The sequence below is a fragment of the Coptis chinensis genome, chromosome 5 (assembly GCF_015680905.1).
Source record: "Coptis chinensis isolate HL-2020 chromosome 5, ASM1568090v1, whole genome shotgun sequence".
NCBI lineage: Eukaryota > Viridiplantae > Streptophyta > Magnoliopsida > Ranunculales > Ranunculaceae > Coptis > Coptis chinensis.
The window spans coordinates 55,977,278-56,000,748 of NC_141460.1; the positions used below are offsets into that span (position 1 = coordinate 55,977,278).

Here is a 23,471-nt window from a genome sequence, read left to right on the forward strand (position 1 = left end):
AATGAGCGTTGGAAAAATCTTTTGACATAAGGCAACATTTAAAAACGTTGTCATTGGTGTGGTTTTTACACAACATCGCGAATTTGTGGCTTTTGGGACCAAAATTTCGTCGTTAAAATTTTCTCATCCCATTGCTAAAAAAAATTAGATCTTGCCGCCTAGGGTTTTATCATCCCATGTTTTTGCGAAATAATTTGAATAAAAAAATGGAAAAATTAGATCATTTTGAAGAAGGGGGGTTTTGGTATCTCAATCATGCCCTCATCTCTTATGTTTTTGTATAATGAAATAATTTGAATAAAAAAAGAAAATGGAAAAATAGTATACCCGGCCGCACAAAAACAGGAAAAATAAAATAAAGAAAAAGACCTAAAAGCTAAGGAAACAAATCACCACCGTCTCTCCTCTCTCAGCGTCGTCTCTCCAAGAAAGGAAACAACACCGTCACTCCAACGAAGTCTCTCAAAGCAACTGGAAAGCACGTCTCTTTCTCTCCTCTCTCACCTTGTTATTCTCTCTTTCTAGCTAGTCTCGCTCACTTGTGAGTTTTCCCCGCCCTTAAATCTAGAATATTTTAGATTTAGAATTTCTAATAGTTTTGGTTTTATTTAATTATTTTGTTTTTGATTAAAGGGTTAGGGTTATATTTAATTGAATTCGGTTTCGATTGTTTGTTGAGATTTCACTCCATTGCTGAGATTTCTCTATGGATTTTGAAAGCTAGGGTTTTTAAAATGTCGTTGCTGCCACTGGTTTCAGGTTCTCTTCGTCATCTTTTTACTATGTGATCCAAATATTAATGGCAGGTAAGTTTATGTTTGATATACTTTACCTTTATCTTTGAATTTGGGTTTATTCGCCCAATTCAAGAATTCTAGTAGCTTATTTACCTTTTTGATTCTTTCAGTTAATTAGGTGCTAAAGCTGAGAGGTGCAATTGTGTATTTTGATGGATAGATGGATGATTCACGTCTCAATGTTGCAATAGCTTGCATTGTGACTTTAGCTGGTGCTTCAATGCTTAACCATGCTGAAGTGGTTTCTCTTCATAAAGATAAGATCTCCGGACGTGTAATCGGAGCTTATATATGAGGCCATTTAACCTTTTGTCACCTTAGATGAAACTTAACTTAGTTTTTGGACACATCAGTAGTACTCATTTTGATAATTCATCAAATGTAAGGCAATTTTTCCTGTGTAGTAGATTGTACGTGCTACTCGGTTTTGCATTCTGGATCTGACCCTACTTCGACTATGTAACAGAACAGTGGTTATGACTATTCTTACCTTCTCACTTTGCCCTGCTCTGTAAACCAGACTTTTTCCCGTAATAAAATTCAAATTGTTGAATAAAGATAATATATTTGAATCTAGAACGTTGAAATAACCTATCCAGTAAATACTTATGACAGACAATACTAGTGCGGTCCAAATAAATTTTCAGGTTAAAAATCTAGACCACATTTAGTTCTGTTTAGGTGGTTCATATGATGAAGAGTCCTGTCTTGTCGGCTTCCTATACAATGACTCAAACATTTTTCCTGTTGTTGTTTATGCCTTTTGTTTTCAGAATGTTGAATGTGAAACTCATTTCTTGTGCTTTATACTTAAAGTATGCTTTATGGAAATATAACATTTTTTTGGTGCTCTCTACAGCCAGAGGCATGATTTGTCATACTAAAGTATTAATGCTGCTTACCCCTTCTAAACTATATCTTTTGAGCTAAAAACTACTTTATCATATATGCTTTGGAACTTATGATAGTTAACTATTATATTTATTTATTTATTCATTTTTTAATTGTTGAAATAAGCTTGTTACTTAGAAAGGTCTAGCGATCTGCAGTTGAGATGGCTCTGCTAGTTGAAGGCCTTGGATTTGGAGGTGACACATCTATAGAAGAGTACATAATAGGCCCAGACAATGAACTTCATGATGACGGAACCAATTGATGAGAATGACGGATCGGGGTTATATGGGCGAAGAGGGACTCTCACGGGTTGCAAGACCTATCCCTGGGCAGAGTACTCTTGGTCTCATGTCTCATCATTGAAGCATGGAGAGCCAGAGCATTCCTCATATAGATCCTTTGGTCACCCTCTTTGGCAGTGTCCATGAAAAGCTTCCCGAGACAGGAAGCATGCGAAGTATGCTTTTTCCCAATTTTGGCAGCATGTTTAGTGTGGCAGAACATCAAGTTAAAAATGAACAAAGGGATGAGGAGAGTCAGAGGGAGGGAGAAGACTACACATCTGATGTAGCTGGCAATGATTCTAATGACAACTTGCAAAGCCCGCTGCTGTCTCGTCAGACTACAAGCATGGAAAAAGACATGGTGCCACCTGCTTCTCATGGCAGCATTTTGAGCATGAGACGTAACAGTAGTCTCATGCAAGGGAACATTGGGGACCCAGTTGGTAGTATAAGTATTGGTGGTGGTTGGCAGCTGGCTTGGCAATGGACGGAAAGGGAAGGTGAAGATGGGCAGAAAGAAGGAGGATTTAAAAGGATCTATTTGCACCAGGAATGTGCTCCCGCATCTCGTCGTGGGTCTCTTGTTTCACTCCCTGGTGGCGATGTCCCTGTAGAAAGTGAGTATATTTAGGTGGCAGCTCTCGTAAGTCAACCTGCTTTGTATTCAAAGGATCTAATTAACCAGCATCCGGTTGGTCTAGCTATGCTTTACCCATCTGAAGTCGTTAAGGGGCCAAAATGGGGTGATCTTTTAGAGCCAGGAGTGAAGCATGCTTTGTTTGCTGGCATAGGAATTCAAATCCTTCAGCAGGTGAGAGAATAGTTTCTACTGAAATCCTTTAGAAGTTTTGTTATCTATTGTAACACGTGTCTGGATGAAGCTCATATCTAGGTTGCATTTGTTTTATGGATCTCCCAACTTAGCACCTGAGAAGTTCATAGTCTCTTTGGCTGCAGAAATTGTACTTGATTTTTTGCTTTCTTATTTTAAGAAGAGAACAAGAAGCTCTAGCATAAAGAATCTTTATATGCCAATAGGCCGAGTGACTATAATCTTTATTCTTAAAAATATGTTAGCATAAAGAACTTTGTTCATTTGAGAGCACATATATGGATGGAAACTCGTGAGCTTCCTTTGAGCTCATAGGACAGTGGGAATTATGTTCAATTAGGTGTGGTGTTTGTTTTGCAGCCCGTCTTTGTTCGTTTTTTTTTTTTTTTTTTACTTTTGATTTTAACAATCTTGAAGAAAATTAGTTACTTTAATCAGTTTTATATAAGGGGGGCCAAAGTTTATGTTTTTAATGACCCTCTGTTTTCTGACAAACTTTTATGCATATTTATTTTGCAGTTTTCTTGCATAAATGAAGTCCTCTACTACACCCCTCAGATTCTTGAGCAAGCAGGAGTTGGAGTTCTTCTCTCAAACATGGGAATCAGTTCAGATTATGCATCTCTACTTATTAGTGCTGTGACTACCTTGTTGATGCTTCCTTGTATAGCTATTGCAATGAGGCTCATGGATATCTCAGGAAGAAGGTGATTCTTCTTCCCTCGTCTTTTTGCATAGCATAATCCAATCAATTTTCCTTCCAGTGTCAGTTTTTTGCTGAATTCTTACCGTGGACAAATATCCTTTTTTATTATACTTTATCGCTTTACCAGTCCAAAAAAGTCCATTCATATAAATGATTGTGTCCTTGAGTAAAGTCAAGTCAGTGTGATGGTTTTGATATTTTTTATGTAGTTAAACAACCAAGTGGAAGTGTTTTATACTTAAATTTCGTAACTGTGAAACTAATATTATGCATAGATGATCAATTTCGTAGAAACACATTAAATTTTCTACATTCTCTATAATATTTTACTATGTAATCCTTAATCCTTCATCTTTTTTTTTATTTTGCCGATTGGATATCAACATTGGCAAATGGGTGTAAGTGTATTTATATGTCTTTTGGTAGTGGTGCTACATCATGTCTGGTGGCCTATTTTAGTTGAATTCTTGCTTTCTTAGTTGTGTTCATTGGATTTTAATTTTGACGTGATGAAACTATTATATTTTTTGTTTCACATTTTTTTTTGGTGATTTAATAGATAACATCTTAATGTGCAGATAATCTTATGTCAAAAGAGAAGTGGTATTATTTTTTGTGAAGAAATGGTGATAAGGAATTGCAAGAGGCTTCCGATGAATCTAAATGTTATTGGTCAATTTTTTATTTTTTTTTGCGAAGACGGTTTCATTCGCAACTTACGTGATGGATGTTTAGAATTGTGTTTGTTTTTAGAAAAAAATTATGAAAGGGGATGATGCAATTCTCTTTTGTTTCTAATTGAGTGAATTGACTTATTTTTATTTATTGAAATTTTGTTGTGTATTACATATTATTAAATAATTGATGTTCTAGTTGTTTTATTTTAGGTTTATTTGTTGAATGGTAATTGGATGGGAGGGGGGACAGGTGAAAATTGTACAAATGGTGCAAAATTAACGACAATATTAGTAATGAAAATAGTTTCATATCTATTGTCTCTAGCGACGATTAGAATGTTGCTTAAAACACTCAAAATTCAAATATTTTAGAGCTTTGACAACAATAAAAACGTCGCTCAAATACTCAAAATTCAAATATTTTAGACTTTTGTAGACGGTAATAATGTCGCTAAAAACACTAAAATTTTAAATATTTTAGACCTTTGACGACGATAAAAACGTTGTTAATAACACCAATTTTTCAAATTTTTTGGATTTGTAGTGATTATCAAAATGTCGCCAATAATACTAAAATTTTCAAATTTTTTGGGCATTTACCGACGATGAAACGTTGCTAAGTACGGCCTCATTATCGACGATTTGGCAAACGTCGCAAAACATTCACCTTTTGCGACGTTATTGTATTGAGAATGCGAAAATAAATTAGCGACGAAATTCGGACAATGGCGACAGTTACCATCGCCGTTGAAAGTGCCACATTTAGTGATGTTAAAAAAGCATAGCTCTATATAATTGCCGACTATATCATTGGCTACGATGTGGAAACACTCCAAAAATCGTCGCTAAATATCATGGGTGACGTTTTATCAATATTCAGCGATGTTTATTTTTGTCGCTAAAGACCCTGTTTCTTGTATGGACGATCCCTTACTCGACCTATCTTACAAACCCACGTGAGTAAGGTAACTTGACTAAACGTACGTTTACAGACTTTGGACTTTGAACTTCGGACTATGGACTATCGGACTTAAGTAAATCAAACCACAAATTATCGTTTATCAGACTTCAGATATATACACTATTCCCGTGCTTAAATACATGTTTTATCACCATTTTTACATTAACTGTAAAAACCTGCAAAAATACAAAAATATAAATATTTCATGATTATTAAACACATAATTAACCAAATTACTATGTCTCTACGAAATTTAATATTACAGTTTTGGGTGCTTATCACACCACTCCTAAACATCACTTTGCTTGTCCTTAAGCAAAGAAGAGACATTAAATAGATAAGTGGCCAAAAATGTGCAGCCCTAAGCTAATTCTCGTTTCGTAGAGTGCGGTTGCATTGACCGTATACAACAAGGCCTTAAACCCAGTGTTATCAGACCCAGCTCGGAGGTCAACCCGGTGAAGGGACTGGGTCACGGGGTTAGTGGTTGGACTAGTGATTCACTGGTTAGACCAGTGGGTCACTATTTGGACTATATAGTATATATATTTATATATAACCAATAATCAGTAATTGTTGAGTGATATGTTGGCAATTCTTGATGTGTAAGATGCTTGGTATGAACAATTTAATTTTGAATTTAATAGTTGAGTGATAAGTCGGCCCGCTAGTTTACTATCCGGTTTAGTCGGGTTCAATAGAAAACTGCCCGAGTTAACCGGTTCAGCACTGGGTTAAGTGTTTAAAAGATCTAATTATCAACCCAATCCGGTTAGGAGACCGGTTCGTCGATTTATCGGGTAAACCCACCGGGCCAGGTCTGATAACACTGCCTTAAACCACTAGGAATTTCCTAGTCAATGAGTTATAGCCTCGTGAGAGTTTTTCAAAGAAGATACTCATAAACTTCATCTATACTACAATGACTCAGTAACAAAAACTTATTTCATAAATTAATTTCAGATATCTATACATCTCCTTAGCGGGGAACGATGATTAATTCCTTTGAAACTCAAGTTAATATGTATATAATAATTAAAATATGCATCTACATATAAACATGCATACAGTGAACTTTACATTGAAATGTACAAATAGGGCCGTTTCTGGATCCTTTGGAGAGCATGTGTCGAAACACAAATTTTTCCACTCAGGTTTCCTAACTAGGTTCTCACAGGTATGTGTCGAAACACAAATTCGATCTTAATTTTTCCACTCAAGTTTCGCTAACTCCAGTGTGCAGTGGTACACGTTTTCTCACATCTCAATGAAAAACAGAGGAGTCAAGGTCGATCAATCACATCTACTACTTAATATCACATCATCCTACTCCTAATTGAACTAGAGGTCTTTATTAGGTATTGTGGGGCTTAGGTGGTGGCGTAAAAGAAAATGTGAATGGAAAATAAAAAATAACAAGTATGAGAGAATAAGGTCTTCAAGATATTTACACTAGAGAAATCCTTGTTTTCCTTTCCTGCTTCTGCATAGAAAAAATGGACGTTTTGTACCATGAACTTTGCTGGTTTTATCAATTTGGGCCAATAACTTTTTTTTGAGCAAATTAGGCCATGAACTTTCGTTTTTGTATCAGTTTGGGCTACCATTACCATTCCGTTACTTCACATGCTTATGTGGCATGTCGGATGTATATGTGTCCGACCAAATGCTCACGTGTCACCGTTGAAGTGCACACCTAATCACCGGTGATGTGGCCTCGAAATTTCAAAGTGTTTTGAACCCGAAATTTCACAGAAGTTGCACCTGAAATTTCAAAGTGTTTCGAACCCTAATTCCCAAATTCCCAAATTCTTAAATTAAAAAACCTAATCAAACCCCAATCAATAGTGTGTCGATCACTGTTTGGATTAAACCCAAAACCAACAGTGTGTCGTTCACTGTTTGGTTGAATGCTGTGTGGATTGGTAATATATACTGTTTCTTCGGTGATAGGATTAGTCACCAAGAATTTCCAACCTCGTTCTTCGTAATAGTAGCCACAAATAAGCCCATTGCTTGAAGCCATTGACTCTCTACATAATCTCCTTACATAATTTAATGTTGGATCCGGTACTGGTAGGCCAATCACTTGAGTTGGAGAGAGACATACGTGCTTTGTAACTGCTCGATACATGTGAGCCGGAGGTAGGCTTGAGCATCTTTCAGATTGGGATTTTATAAAGACGGAATCCCTTGAGATTAAATTGTTCCATTGCTTGCAAACTAACTTGAATCTGAATAAAGATTTAACAGGTACCCAACGCAGTATCACATACATTATTAATTCATCACTCAGAAAAATAGATTCTTCTTGTCTTCTCCTTTTCTCCTCCCGTTCAATGTATCCCAATGTGATTATCTAACAAAAACCGTATATTTCAATTTCCTTGAAATTTCAGGTGCTTGTCACGTAAGCACCACATCAAATTTTGTTAGCTGTCCATTTCAATACCGACACACCATCTTCCGTTAGCACACATAGGCAGCCGTTTGTACACATAAGCAAATTTTCTAATGGAAATACACCGGTAGCCCAAACTGATACAAAAAGAAAGGTCATGGCCCAATTTGCTAAAAAAAAAAAGTTATTGGCCCAAATTGATAAAACCATCAAAGTTCATGGTACAAAATGTCCATTTTTTCTTCTGCATAAGTTTCCATACTTTGCTCTTAAGCTTTTGGAGTTCTAAAATATATATATATTTTCAAAAGCTTATGAAAAAATAATTCTATCTTTATTTTCTTTTTCTTTCCTGAGGCAAGTAACTAATTTGAGACAAGTCTTTCTCTTTATTTTTCTACATTTCATCCTATTTCTCATACTCATCATTTAGGTAGGTTTATTTTATTTGGGGTTAATAGATGGGTAAGGAATTTTTGGTGAAATTGAAAGGTTTGATGAAAGGTTCAGTGGGGTGACTAGGGGTAAAATTTGTAACATATATGAATTTTTGGCTATGTCAATCCAAAGACGGCCAAAATTCTGGCCTAGGGTTCGGAAGGTGATCAAGTAAGTTGACATGTGATTTTCTCTATTCGGAAAAGCTATTCCTCTATGTCATTACTCATATATCACACATATCGAGGCTTTTTTGTTAGATTCTCACAGGATTAATAATTTAAGTAGACTATCCGTGAGTTCCAGAAACTTACTGCTATGTACAATCGATGATACTTAGTGCATGAATACTCATGAAAAGATGTAAAAACTATTGCGTACGTATTATCTTAAGTTTCTTAAGAACAAATCCTAATTCAAATGCTAATGTGAGATTTCTAGATAATTTTCATCATAGAAAAGAAAACAAGACTTTGTCACTAAGTACATTCACTAAAAAGAAACTAGAAACTATATACAACCTATAAGTTCCCTAATTTTTTCTACATATTCAAAGCACCCCTAAACAGAATGATGTTTAGTCCTCGTAGTATCAATAGATAAAGAAAGAAATTACCTAAGAACCGTGAGCAAAATTAGGGCTGGATCGATGTAACAGAAAGTTATTCTAACATAATATATTATACATAAATAACCAAAGAAAAACAATAACACAATAAAAACAACTATATACAGTTAGATATATATACACAGTGGCCTACTCAAATTTACCAACCAGTCGATACTGCTGTTCTCTCGTCATCTCGAGTGAAATGCATTTCCTTAGCATCGCGCCAATAGATAATAGTTTGCCAAATGGTGCTCCATTGTTGTTCTCCCGATTCGTTTAAATGTGCCAACATATCATCGTCGTCAGGGAAACAATGAACGTTCCTCAGGAGCCGTGAATGATGATCTCGCCATTGTTGAAATCTTAATGAACGAATAATTCTGTTCACAGGGCACATAGAATCTACTTTAACCCAGTAGTGAAAAGTAACCAAAAACTATAGGAAATGTGTGCTCATAATTCAGCAAGTGGTTACAGGTAAAAGTATATACTGATGTCGTACAGTGCAAGCTCTTTTCTGATTGGTGGTAACACAATTAATGATATCAAACAATGTATAACCTTGAGCAAGCGCATTGAAAACTACACAGGCAGCATCATTGGCAGTAGAAAAATGCCAATCTCCCATGATGTTCAAAAGGATAAACAACATCGCATTCCCCACGTTCATGGTCATTCTTGCTAATGGAATAGTGGTGTTTGACCATCTGCCAGGTGCAGTGCCTTCTTCTTTAATTGCAAGACCATCCCCATATGTTCCATGAAAAGTAGCCCATGGAAAGGAACAAGTAGAGTTTTGGCTGATGTATGACCATGTTGTCGCCGGCTCATGATAGGGAAGATCCAAGGTTAGGGCAAGTGTTGGCTCAGAAAAGATATGTTGTGTGCCACCAACTTGGATTGTGAAACCATCTAAGAAGAAGCCTTAAGCATGATTAAATGCTTGTGTGTCTCCCATATTGGTGTAGGAACCGTTATGGTTGCATCAAATGATTACAAACCGCGTAAACCCATGCGCAGCAGAATAAGGGGTGTTCACGGTTTGGTTAGGAATCATACCTTTTTTATCAGTTGTGATTTCTTTGAGAATCCGAATCAGCAACCTCTTGATCTTCTGTTGTATTCCTATCAATTAGAAAAGACGTTGTGTGGGCAACGATCTTCCAACCCCTTCTTTCTCTCTTGGCCTCCCTCACTCTTTTAGTTTAGAACCGAATTTAGGAACTCACTTTTCTTGAGCAAAACCTGAGTATTTCGGCCAGAGAAAGAGGGATTTCTTTATATAGGCTACAACAAGGACCATGAGGAGAAATTAGGATTAGGTTTCCTGACGGGCTTGGGCTTCCCATATTTGCCCAGAACACACAGCCTAAGTCTGTCAACAAATGGCTTATTCCACTAAAGGTCATTGTTGCACTACCGCCCTAATCCCAAAATTACGTTTATGGGCTCCATATTATATGCTTGTTGATCTCCCCATGTTTAAGATATCGAATGCATATTGATTAAGTCAAGTTATTGACAACTACATTAATCAACTTCTTATGTTCTTGAGTAGTACCACTCAACCTTATTGTCAAGTCAGATTAAATCCACCTGCAGGGTTTACATGACAATCCTTATGAGCTCCTCAAGGGGACATCATCAACCTGACTTCATACGGGTCACAGATTCCTTCTATAATCAACAACACACCTTACATACAATGTCATTACCCAATCTATCGAGTTTATTGATTCACAAATGAATCTCACTCATTGATCGATGATTTAAAGCAATGTACAATGCATGTAAGTGCTCGTTATTATATCCGGATTAAGAAGACAAACATCCATAATAATAGAGGTGTTTGTTCTCTTATATAGTAAGTATAAAGAGAAACAACCTCACTTGGTCCTGTTCAATACACACAAAGTGTACTAGTGTAATCCTGTAGTCAAGATAGACTAATACAAGATTATATTACAACCGTACCAATGGTTTGTCCAAATCAATCTAGGTTGTGAACGTTTACTTATACTTTATAAGGTACTAATGATATGATCTTTGTGTGTCACCACATACCATATTATCTACAACATAAAGTATTAAACACATGCATATAACTAATAACATATATAATATGCTTAACATTTGCCCATATGATTCTCATTCAAAATATAAAGAATTAAAATTAATACAAAAGTAATGCTTTTAGTATATAACCCTATCAATTGGCATAAAAGTATACAGCCAAACTTGGAGAATAAGTTTGGTCATGTTGAAGAAGTAGGGAAGACCACCCGATGTTGGTGATGTATTCACGAAAATGAAGGTTATAAGCATTGAAATCCATCATAGCCTGGAAGGATTGCTCAAGAATGATTCGTGGTGTAGCCATGCTTGATGAAGATAGTTCAGTAGGAGTAGAAAGAGGGGTAAGGCAGGGAGTCCCGACAGACTATCAATCAATGTAAGAAAACGTCCAAATGAAATAGTCACGTTGCGTGAAGCAACGAGAAGGTCCCACCTCAAGGGAATCAAATATGTCCGCCACGCCTGATGGACTAAGAGAAGTATCCAATAAAGTCTGCCAGGATGGATGAAAGAGTATGAAAGAAGATAGGCTGCCTGTGAGCGTCCCGAAACTCCGCCAAAGAAATAAGCGTCCGATCGAGATCACGTGTACTTAGTGAAATATGATCGTACTGATGAAATCCGAGTCAGGTTCCCTTAAAATTTCCTGCAAGTCCTTTTCCAAGTCTAGGTCCGAGGTACCTGTTTGTGGAAAAATACTCCAGTGAGCACGTCAGGCACGTTGCGGCAAACAAACGGAAATGGAAATAAAAAATGAAAGAGATGAAGGGTTTAGAGATGGGGAGGAGGGTTCCCGTTGAGTTAATCCAGGTGTTTAAGGATGTTCCTTTAGTCCTTAGGCGTGTCGCGGCTCCATTTGATGTTAGCCCTTTTGATAGTTTAATGTCTTTGAGACACAAATCCTCAAAAGATACTAATATTCAATGTCACCTTACTCATGTTTGCTCGCGTGTATACTTAGAGTAAAGGTGTTCATCCAAACCTTAGGACTAGGCCAATTATCACAACTAAAATTTATCTTTTTGGGGAAACTAGTGAGAAGGATTTGATAGATAGATTTCTACTTCCTAAAGATGACTTACTACACAAATTATCTAGAGATTACAAGTTATTTTTTTAAATGAGATAGAGAGAGAAAGATAGGGAAATGATTAACCTACTCATGCAAGAATTAGTTACATAGCTTTTAGAAAACAAGATCACTACATCTCAAGTCCCTAGCAATATGTACTCATTTCTGAGGCTATCTTGCTAGCATGAGGAGTTAAACTGATATTTCATCTCTGAAATATCCCTTCAACTCATGGTTTCATTTTCCACCAGCCAGTCAAATTCAAAGGTCTGTTTCGCTAGAAACTCACGCAAGCGAGTTATCCCAGTGTCAATAGGTCGTGTGTGTGAGCTAATCTAAAGATCTAGGCTCCAAATTTGGTCGGTCTTCGTCATTTTGTGACAGGATGTCAAAGAAAACCTAAGTACCTAAGCAGTGAAACTGGAATCCTAATTCATAACATGATCCTCACATAAGCATCATTAACCCTCCCCTTGGTGTAGTTTGATCCTCACATGAACATCTTTCATAATCCTAGAAATGATTATGAAAGATGTTTGATGTATGCTGAGTTAAAATGAAAAGAAACATAATAAAAATAATGTAAAGAGCTGAATTTAAGCTAGAAGGCAAAAGATTATATTAAGAAAACTAAAAAATGGCTTCCATTAACACTATTCCAAGAACTTAAGTTTTTGCTAACAAATAAAATATGCATAAATCAAAGTGAATGCTCCCATTCTCCATTCAATACATATTAGAGCCTTCCCTCATTTTTCCCACGTGAAACCACCTTCCACATTCAATTCCATCTTATCTCTAAAACAAACCAATTGACACCTTGCACAAATTGACACTATTAGCAACTAAAGTCTAGTCAACTTAATTAATGTCATGCAAGGTGTCAATTTGTGCCAATAATTTGCATATTTTGTCTTGACTTGCTCCATGATTGATGACTCATCTAATCTTATGGGCCCGCAAAGTGGGTCTATGTGCTGCGTCCAATGGCGGGTCTGGATTTTGGCATTTTTACAACTTTTCGCCTTTGCATAGAGTTCGTCGCACTAATCGTCTGACCAACTCACTCGTTGAAATCGGAGTCCCGGTTCAAAAGATATGAGCTTCAAAAGTTTGATGCTTCTGTGCATGTAATCCCGTTCTGACTTGATTCTGTCCTGTTTGAGTATCCGGGCTTTAGTCCGGCTTTGTTGGGCTTCCCATGGGCTAGGTAAGAAGACTTCAGATATATATATACTATTCCCGTGATTTAATACATGTTTTATCATCATTTTTATATTAACTACGAAAACTTGCAAAAGTACGAAAATATAATTATTTCATAATTATTAAACACATAATCAACCAAATTGCTATGTCTCTACGAGGTTTAATATTACAGTTTTGGGTGATTATCAAATATAAATATAGTTTAGGACGCAATCATACAGTCACTATAAACCCATCTTTCAAAATTTTCAGGAAATCATTTTTCTGGGATAGCTTATGTTAGAACAATTAAACAACCAGTCTGACAACCTTGGAATGTCTAAGGTCCATCTTTCAGATAAGTACATATTATACAGATTGAACTATAATATCCAGAGCATTCAATATAGAAGGATTACTATCGCGAAATCTTTTGTAAATAAATCTCAAGAAAATATAAGCATTCCCTGAAAGTCATTGATACTATTCATTTATAGGAAGAGGTGCTTAGTCACCTAGCACAACACACTAACTGAGAATGAGAAAATTTTCTGGTGGGTTCTAATTTGACTGACGAATGAACCGAGAGCTTTCGGAACCTACAGAGTCATCAAGGACTTTACTAAGGGGTTTCAAGTCTTATTTCAAGGAAGATCAACCTTCTTTATAATTAGAAAAAGGACATATTGGGATGGATTCCTCATCAATTCTATCTTAATAAGTTATTAGCATTTATATAAATAAATTAATACATAGAAGATTTCATCTTAAACCTTCATAGTTACTAGAAAACATATTAAAAGCAGTTACAATTAGACCAAAAATCTGTCAAAAATGGCAAAACATTGATAATGGTAAGTCCTTTCAATAAATTACGAAGTCATGCTTCAAAGCAGTGAATTCTTAATTTGTAACAATAATTATGGAGGTTAAAATGATAGTCTACAAAAGAGAGAGCATTACTTAGAATCTAATAACAGATACTATAAGGTGAATGATGTTATAGGAGAAAAGATAGTAAGAAAAAAAAAAGTACAGGATTATCATAGATCGGTTAAAATACGACTCTTTGCAACTTATAAATACAAAGATTCAATATAACAAATTAAGATAAAAAAGACTAACCACAAAGCTGCTCCAAATCATGTCTTTTGTTGGACTAGGTATATTGTTAAAACTCTCATAAGAGATGGGACAATGTGTCTTTGTTTTCCCACCAAGCAAACTAGAAAATTCTTTCGGAGCATGTAACACGACATTCCAGCCACTCCTTGTTAGGTCTTTGCATTAAAAAAAAAACTATTATTGAACTTCATCTCCTTTTTAAAATTAACCGAATTTTGGTTATGATGTTCATTATGGCAATTGACATCCACATCTTCATCCAAACTAATCTCATCCGCAACCAAATCCCCATCCAAACTACTCTCATCTGCATTGAATTATTCATCCGCACTAATCTTATCAATGCATTCATCTAAATCATCAAGCTGGACATTCATAAGCTCTTTATTCACAAAGTTAATTTCTTGAAGATGGATATCTTCAGGAGAGTTATGAGAGGATGAACCAAAAGGTTCAAAATTCCAAACATTATTTACAAATGACTCCCCATGAAAATACCTTGTAGTGTAAGACTCATCAAATCTAGAGCGAATTAAATGAACAAAAATGGTTTTTGGATCAACACTTGGTACACGGACAAGATGATCAAGTTCCTTTTCCTAAACTATCCCTCATAAATTCAACGAATGATTCAATTCCATCTAGATACACATCACTGCCCACTGGTTCCTTCATCTACTCTCTGTTTGGGGGTGACAAAGTCATCCCTACTTAATGTAACATATAAAAGTTATGGATAACTTAAGAATTGAAACCCATAAAAATAGAACAAGTAAATATAAATTACTAAGTATACATAAAACCGATAATATTACATTAATATACCTATACATACTTGGTTCTCATTAATTTACTTAAACTTGGGACGTCAAAGCTAGAATTACTACCACATTCATCTCAAATTAAGCAAAATTTTAAATTAAGGTGTTCAACTCTAGTTCCTTCAAGGTTAACTCTAGGAGTCATTTTTTTTTCCCGCTAATCAGTTAAATCTAATAGTCAACTTAGTTAGTTATTAATTCAAACCTGATGTGAATCCGAGGAATTTATTCAAACATGTAAAATTAAAGAAACTAAACATGTAAACCTGCATTGCTGAGATAAACTTGGGGTTTTGTTAGAGCTATATATTTTAACATTCAAATTAAGCAAAAATTCAAATGAATCAAATTGAGAACATACCCAAGCCTTATTTCTTACTAAAAACTACTAATCACCCAAAAACAAAGCAATTCATTCAATCGTTTGTTTACTTACCGATTTTGTTTTTGATCGGCAAGTGAGGTTGTTAACAGGGTCCCCTACCCTTTCTCATTAATAAGAATAATAGAGTAAGTTACAATTGGATATAAGTTTGTCCCATAGCATCATCATATACAATTTCCTTTATATCCTCAGAAAATGAGTTAGGGATAACTTCAATGAATCTGACATATGGAATATTATAAGCTAAAGCATCTGCTAACTTATTACATTCCTTATAAATATGCTTAATAGAAAACATTTCCAGTTGGTCTATAATTTCTAACACATCTATTAGAATCTTTCTTGTTGTCCATGACACTTTACTCTTTTTTCTTAAAAACGAAATGACATTGGTCGAGTCAGTCCTAGCTTCCACCCTACTGATATGATGTTGTTGTGCTAGCTTTAAGCCTTTGTATAATCCCTCCAGTTCTATTAGTGCAATAGAGATAAACCTGGATCGCCCTTTTGCTACTGCCTTTACATGTCCTTCATTGTCTCGCAGTGCTGCTGCCCACCCTCATATGATGCCCTGTAGCATGCCATCAGTGTTCCGAATAGTGATGCCATTTTCTGCTCTTTCCCATTTGCAAAGGATAGGTTCCTTAGTGATGATTTGCACGTCCAAATTCCAAAGTTCCATGAATCTAATAATATTGGGCTTTTCCACCATCTTCAGCTCCATACTGTGCAGTTTAATTTTCACATCTTTAATGATCAGTTCCACCACCTGCTACGTAATGCGATACTTATTCTCGAAGATCTTTGCAATTCGTTCCTGCCATACCCAATTGAAAAAGGCATTAGTACATAACCGCATTGCATCTTTCTTGCATCCTTTGCCTTTGCACACTCCAATTATCCATTCCAGTTCATCTTCCCAGTCTCCCTCTATGTTTCTCTGATATCCAGCTCTTATGAGCATATTGTTCCACACGTACTATGCAAAACAACATTCATAAAAAAGATGACATTCTGTTTCTGCCTTCTGTCCACATAAAACACATAAATCTGACTTTACAACCTTCTGCTCCTTTAATTTAGTCAGCGTTTTAATACCATCTTGAAACAACATCCACGAAATAAAAGAATGCCTCAGGATTTTATTCGCAAACCATACCAGACTCCACCATGTAACTGATTGTTTCTTTCTCCTTAGAGTGTGATACGTTTCCTTTAGCTGAAACTCCCCATGCAATGATGTAGACCAAATTACTTTATCTGAACCACCGAAAACTTCCACCTCATCTTCAGCTTGTTGCATTATCTCTGGCATGTGCATTCTGAGTGTTCGCGGCACTTGCCACTCTCCATTCTGAATCAGTTTTGATACCTTTGCATTTAGACTTGCATTTGAGTCATAAGTGAGAACTGGAGAAAAATAACCTTTCAAAATGCCCATTGGGTGCCAGGGGTCCATCCATAGACTTATCTCATTTCCAGTCCCAACTTGGTAGCATGCTATATTCTTGGTATCATCTCGACCCTGTAGAATACACCTCTAGCTCCATGAGCAATCATTTGGGATTTTCATGTCCCAAAAATATTTCGTCTTGATTAAATTCTTCCACACCCATTGAGCCCATAATGTATCTTTCTTACTGACAATGTTCCATATATGTTTCATGTTAGCTGCTATGTTCATTACCTCCAAGTTTCTTATGCCCAGGCCCCCCTCTTCATATGGATAACATATATCTTTCCAACCAATGAGTGCATGTGCTGTAGTACAATCTGGTCCTTTCCATAGGAAATTTCGAAACAGTTCATGAATCTCATCAACTATTCCTTTAGGGAGAATAAATGAAGAGATCCAATAAATGTTTAAGTTGCATAGCACAGCCTTGATTAACTGTGCCCTTCATGTATATAACAGACTTTTCCCTTTCCAACTCTGAATCTTCTTTGCCACTTTTGTAACTAGAGGTAAACAATCAGAATATGAGAGTTTAGTTGTGATAAAAGGTAACCCAAGATACTTAACTAGCAAAGTACCAACTGGAAATTGTAAAACTCCCTTGGCTTCTTCACACATATCCTCACTCATTCCTGCAAAGAACACCTAGCTCTTGTCCACATTCACTTCAAGTCTAGAACAAGTTCTGAATTTCCCCAGAGTGCTTACTAGGCTTCTAACTGTAGCAACATCCCCATTTATAAACATAATTAGATCATCTGCAAATGAAAGATGAGTAATAAGAGGGTTCCTTGCATTTATAATGCAATTTAAATTCTCCCCTTGTGGTTGCTTGTGTCAAGAGGTCAGAGAACAATTCCATAACCAAAACAAATAGGTATGGTGATATAGGATCCCCTTGCCTTATTCCCCTCTTCCCCTTAAAATACCCATATGGAGTGTCATTCACCATGATAGAAAAAAAAGCAATTCCCATACACTCTCTCTCCCAGTTTATGAATTTTTCTGGTATACCAATCCTTCTGAGGGTAAAAATCACAACCTCCCATCTCACTGAGTCATATGCCTTCTCAAGATCAATCTTAGCCACACATCTTGGGGGGTAAGCATCTATATGATAATTGTGCAACAATTCATGGGACAATAAAATGTTATCCTGTATGCTCCTTCCTGGTATAAAAGCTGCTTGGTTGAGTGACACCACATCATGCATGATAAGTTTCATTCTCAGTGTCATAACCTTAGTTATACACTTGTACATCACATTCAAACAAGCAATATGCCTATAACCATTCAAACTTATAGGGGTTTGTGTCTTTGGGACTAGAGAGATACAAATAGCATTTACTTATCGAAACATCCTGCTAGACCTAAAGTAATTCTGTACTGCCCTCACAAACTCATCACCCACAATTCTCTAGGCAACTTTGAAGAACAAAAAGGAGACCCATCATTCCCTGGAGACTTATCACTGTCTATACATTCCAACGCCTTAATTATTTCATCCCTAGTGATATCTGCTACTAACCGTTCACTTGTATCATTACTAATAATTTTTGTAGGGACTATTGTATCGAAATAAGTGAAGTCTAGTTCCTGCAACCCATCTGGTGCATAGAGCTCCTTGTAGAACTGCACACATTCAGCGCCTATAGCTTCCACATCCTCTTTTACATTTCCTTCATCATCCCCCAAACATGTTATTTTATTCATTGATCTTCTTGCTCTGACAAACAGTACTCTGTATTGTTGTCCCCCAAGCTGATCACCTGATCTCTTGATTTCTGTCTCACACACACCTCTAATTTTGCAGCTCTGACATACTCTCTAATACATGTTTTCTCTTCCTCAATCCAAACCCTATTCAAAGGCTCTATTTGCATATTTGTTTGAATGACATCTATCTCTTCCTTTTTTGTTTGAGTTCTTGTCTTGACATTCCCGATTCTCTCTCTATTCCATTCAATCAATGCACCTTTCACAAGCTTAATCTTTCTCATGAAGACATACATAGGGTTTCCTACTACTTCATTTGGCCAAGCCTGCTGGACGGTCTCCAAGAATCCCTCCTCTCGAGTCCAAAAGTTAAAGAACTGAAAAGGCTTTTTATTCAGACGCTTTTGTTTCAAAGAGTCAATTATCATAGAGGAGTGGTCTGATATAGTACCTAGGTTTAAGAACTCAGCTTCTACTTCATCAAACTCATCTTGCCATTCAGAATTTACTAGAACTCTATCTAGCTTTCGCCATATTCTAACACCTCTCCTGTATTTCATATCCGTGAGGCTCGCCATAGTGACACATTCCAAAAAATCAGTATAATAAATCGGATGAGTAGGTTTCCCTCCCACTCTCTTCTGAGCTCAAAACTTAGTTGAAGTCCCCTAATACCACCCATGGCCCATGATACACACATGAATAGTTAACCAACCTGTGCCAAAGCTCTCTCTGAGTAACCAAATCAGTACTTGCATATACAAATGTAGCCATAAACACCTTGCTACTAGTTAGAGTAACCTCCATTGTTATATGCTGCAACTCCCTCTCCATAACTCTAACTTTGCACATATTTGTATCCAGCATACCCAAATCTTACCCTGGTCACTATACATGTAATTATGTTCCATACTCCATCCCTCGCAGCACCTTCAAACAGTTTTATCCATGTTCTGTTGCTGCATTTTTGTCTCTACCATCCCCACGAGGCTAATTTTGTGTTTCTTGATCATCTCTCTGACTTCCACTTGTTTGAATCCCGCATTCATCCCCCTCATGTTCCAACATCAAATTTGTATAATTTAAACAAATGAGGATGTTTTAATTGGCCTGTCTTGGTCAAATCTTTGCTTTTACTCTCTCTTCTCACCACAGTAACCTATTCACCCAACTTCTGAGTTTTGTTTAGAGAATCTTTAATGGTGAGACCAAATAAATACCAAACACCAAATTCTTGAAAATTTGGTGAAAACCATCTTCAGTGGTGAGACCAAACCTAAAAAACATATAAAAAACACCAAACCAAACACCAAATGGGCTCCCATTTGGTGTTTGGATTGATGTCATATCAAATGTACGACGCGGTGTTCAATAAGCCGCACGATTTTTCAAACACCGCGTGGGCCTATGAGCTATTTTGGAGCAATTTTCAGAAAGCAGCGTGGGCTTCGAAATAACATGGGCTTTGGGCTAAACTGTACGACGCGGTGTTTCAAAAAACGCGCGGTGTTCGAAACACTGTGTGGGCTTTGGGATAAATTGTGGGCTTTCTGGCGCAGTGTTTCAAAAGCTGCGTTGGCTATTTTGGCACGGTTTATCCAAAGCAATGTAGTTTGGTGTCGAATTTTTGATGTCTAGGCTGAAGTTGTTTGGTGTTTATTTGGTCAAAAAAATTAGTGTTTTTCAGGTCTAATTATTAAAGATGCTCTTATAATCCCCGAACCACTTCCAGATGCATGTGTTTTAACAGGAATAGGCTTATTCCTTTTTGCATTTGGACTACCCTCTTTCCCTCCTTGGCTCATGCTTACTTCGGTTGTTTGTTCCTTTGTAACCCCTGATTGCATGTTGTGTTCTTCTCGTACTCTAACATTATGCTTCCTTGAAGGTGTTTCCCACCCTTCTTCCTTTTCATCTTGTACTGTTACCACTTCATGAATCTCATCAGGTGTCTTATTAGGCCCCTCTATTAGGACTGTTGTTTGTTTTGGCTCATTTTGCTTCTCCTCTTCATGTGCCTTCATCTCATTAGTGCATGTTTCTTTTGTACCCAAACCCCTTGTTTTGGATCATGTTCCTTTCTTACATTGTAAGGGCATGTAGCATTTGTATGCCTAAAAACTTGGCAATGTGAGCACTTAGCAGGACTCCAATTATATTCAATTTTAATTTCAAATGCTCTCGTTTGATCAAGTACCACATGTACACTCTCCGGACACTTGCAATTTGTTTTAATCTCAACACGCACTCTGGCATAAGCAGTTCGTGACATATTCTCCATTGGCTTATCCATAAACAATAGGTTACCAACAACACTAGCAACTTGGCTAAATCATTCTTTTGTCCACATCTCCATTGGAAAGTTCTTCATAATAACCCAAATAGGAATTGTCTTAACAAATAGATGGCTGGCAATATGGAAGAATCCAATATCCAATACAGTATTCATATCATCCTCATTACTAATATGAAACATGAACATATTATCTCCATAAGGCTTCATGATGAACTGATTTTGTAGCCTCCAAGTTCTTGAAACCATCTCCTTAACATATGAGAAGCCCAGTTTCTTACCAACAAAGCTGCCCACAATTATATTCTCAAATTTTTTCTGCAATTTTGTGAACTGGCTCGATTTAACATGTATCACTAGTCTACCATCAACTATAGTAGGTGGCACGTACGATAATGACTCCTGACCAACAGCTTTCCTATTCAGAATGCTTGCTCATGTAGCCTTCTTCCCTTCCACTCCTTGGACATTTTCTCCCTCTTGTACGACAACCATTTCTGAGTCTTGTTTCCCTTCTAGCTGATTTTCCACATTTGTTGCTCATTTCATCATCCCATGCCGGTTTTTTTTCCCCTCAGATCCTAAATTATCAGATCTAGGACTTGTACCCTTCCCAGTTCCAACTCCTTCTTCTACAGTTCGAAGGCTCTGTATTTTTTCTAGTGCTGGTATTGCACTTGCTTGACCATTACTTCATTCAACTTCATCATCCTCACCTTGGAGTAGCTTTTCATGTATTCGCCCCCTATAAAACAAATCTCTCTCAAGTTTCAAATTTTCAACAACATTAAACTCAAATTACATAGAATAACAAGATATTAAACCTGTTTTACCATGCTACAAGCTTTCTCTTGTGAATATTCGATATTCTACTGTGAGCTTCAACTTAATTAGTATGTGTATTGATTCTTCTAGGTTTTATATAAAACTTGAAAATTTGATTTCAATGAGTTCCATTCAATCATAAAACTTGATTTGCAATTATGAAAAATGAGACAAATAAATTCAATCCAAGCTAAAGGTTATAATTAGGATATATTATACGATTCTTTGTTCTAAATAATATTTTAACTAGCATTACTTGAACAAATAGGTGAATTGACGAAATTGATTAAAAAAAAACAACCATGGAAAGAAGAACACTTACCAGAAGGTAGCAATCAAAGCTTTTCAATGCAGTTCAGAGAGAAAAAGATTGGGAGTTTGGGAGAGAAGATGAACAATTGAGTAGAGGGAAAATAAGCGAATCAAAACCGTAAGGTTTTCGCCATTGAAATCTCAGAGAAATTCAACTTGGAAAATAAAAATGAGGAAGAAGGCGTATTTCATATTTTTTACTACTTTTGAGTAAATTCCAAACATACCCTCTGGTTGTACGTATCAATGGTTTTAGACAGGACACGATGCTTATTTGTGTTGGAAGCGCTCGATAGATGACAAGTGTCGTTTGGGTTAAAACGATTTTGTCCTATTTTAACAGTTTTGGTGCAGTGAATTTATTGGGTTGGAATTGAATAGGGCATTCCAAATGATTATTGATATTGGTCTATCAAATGTTTAATCCTATACAGAGTTAAGCCTAATACTATAATTGTTAGAAACATGTACCTTTTGGCATATAGGATAATATATGATTATATTTTTGCTGGAAAATTTTCCAAGTGAGGCACAATCTCACCCTTTTTTTTATTTATTTATTTTTTATAATACAATAATAGTATGCAACCAGTAACAATAATAGGAAATTATTTGTGATTTTGGATGTGTGTAAAAAAGCAAGCATAATTGTGAAATTATCATTTGATAACTAATAGAAGTATTTGTGAATTTGATTTTTATTGCTATTTTTTGCAGACACTGCAGGAGGATCTACACAGTTGGTTATTATAGACCACCTTAATTGATTAATCAACGAGAAATCTGAAGCTATCGAATTAATTTCAAAGCACCTACAAGACGGGAAATAAGGAGCTTAATGTAAAGGAATTGAATCAATCTCAAAGCACCCATGAGATGGGAAATGAGAAGTTTGATGCAAAATAATTGATACTAGTTTAGAATTTCCATCTAAAAATATTGTTCGAATTATGATACGTAATATTTTAGTACTCAATTGTTTCTAAAGTGCATTCTTGGTGGGATCAACCTTGAATTTGCATACCTACTGATAATCACTAAAATCACCCAATTATGTTTATAATAGTATGAGTTTATCAATATTTACTTGTTTTGTGTATTTCAAGTCTTAGAGCTGAATATGTGTATAAAAATATCACTTTTACATGAAAAAATGAGTTAAAATGATTACTAAAAAAATTATATAGTTTAAAGCCCAAGTTTCAAGAAGAAAAAATCTTATAAAACCTAGTTAAAACTAAAAAGTCAAAGTCAATTTGGGTAGAAAAATGACAGAAAGTCAACAGAACTTCAACATGCCGTATCTTTGGACTCAGAACTTTGAATTGGGCCTATTTTATATCAAAATGACCGACTTAGATATAGCTTTCTAATAATTCAGGCCTTGACCCAATCAAAGTAGTAAAAGTGGATGAAAAGGGCAGTGCAGTAAAGTCCAGCAGTTTGCACCTTTTTGGATTTAATTCTTTGGGCTTTGGACTTGATTTAGTGGCTCAAAACTCAGCTCCAAATTCAAGCCTATGCACGAAAATTGTAACCTAAACCTCTAGTTTCTAAAGAGGATGAAGGCAAAACCCTAAGCATCTCCTCCCCCATTAGTTT

General features: G+C 36.2%; 1 pseudogene across 1 annotated transcript; it reads left to right on the forward strand.

The window, feature by feature from the left end:
• Window positions 1-301: 301 nt before the first annotated feature.
• On the forward strand, window positions 302-22,726 carry LOC147498043 (monosaccharide-sensing protein 2-like; annotated as a pseudogene). The gene is made up of 6 exons (XR_015195365.1): window positions 302-541; window positions 760-806; window positions 908-1,178; window positions 1,847-2,786; window positions 3,327-3,514; window positions 22,587-22,726. The product of XR_015195365.1 is annotated as a monosaccharide-sensing protein 2-like (transcript).
• Window positions 22,727-23,471: the final 745 nt, after the last annotated feature.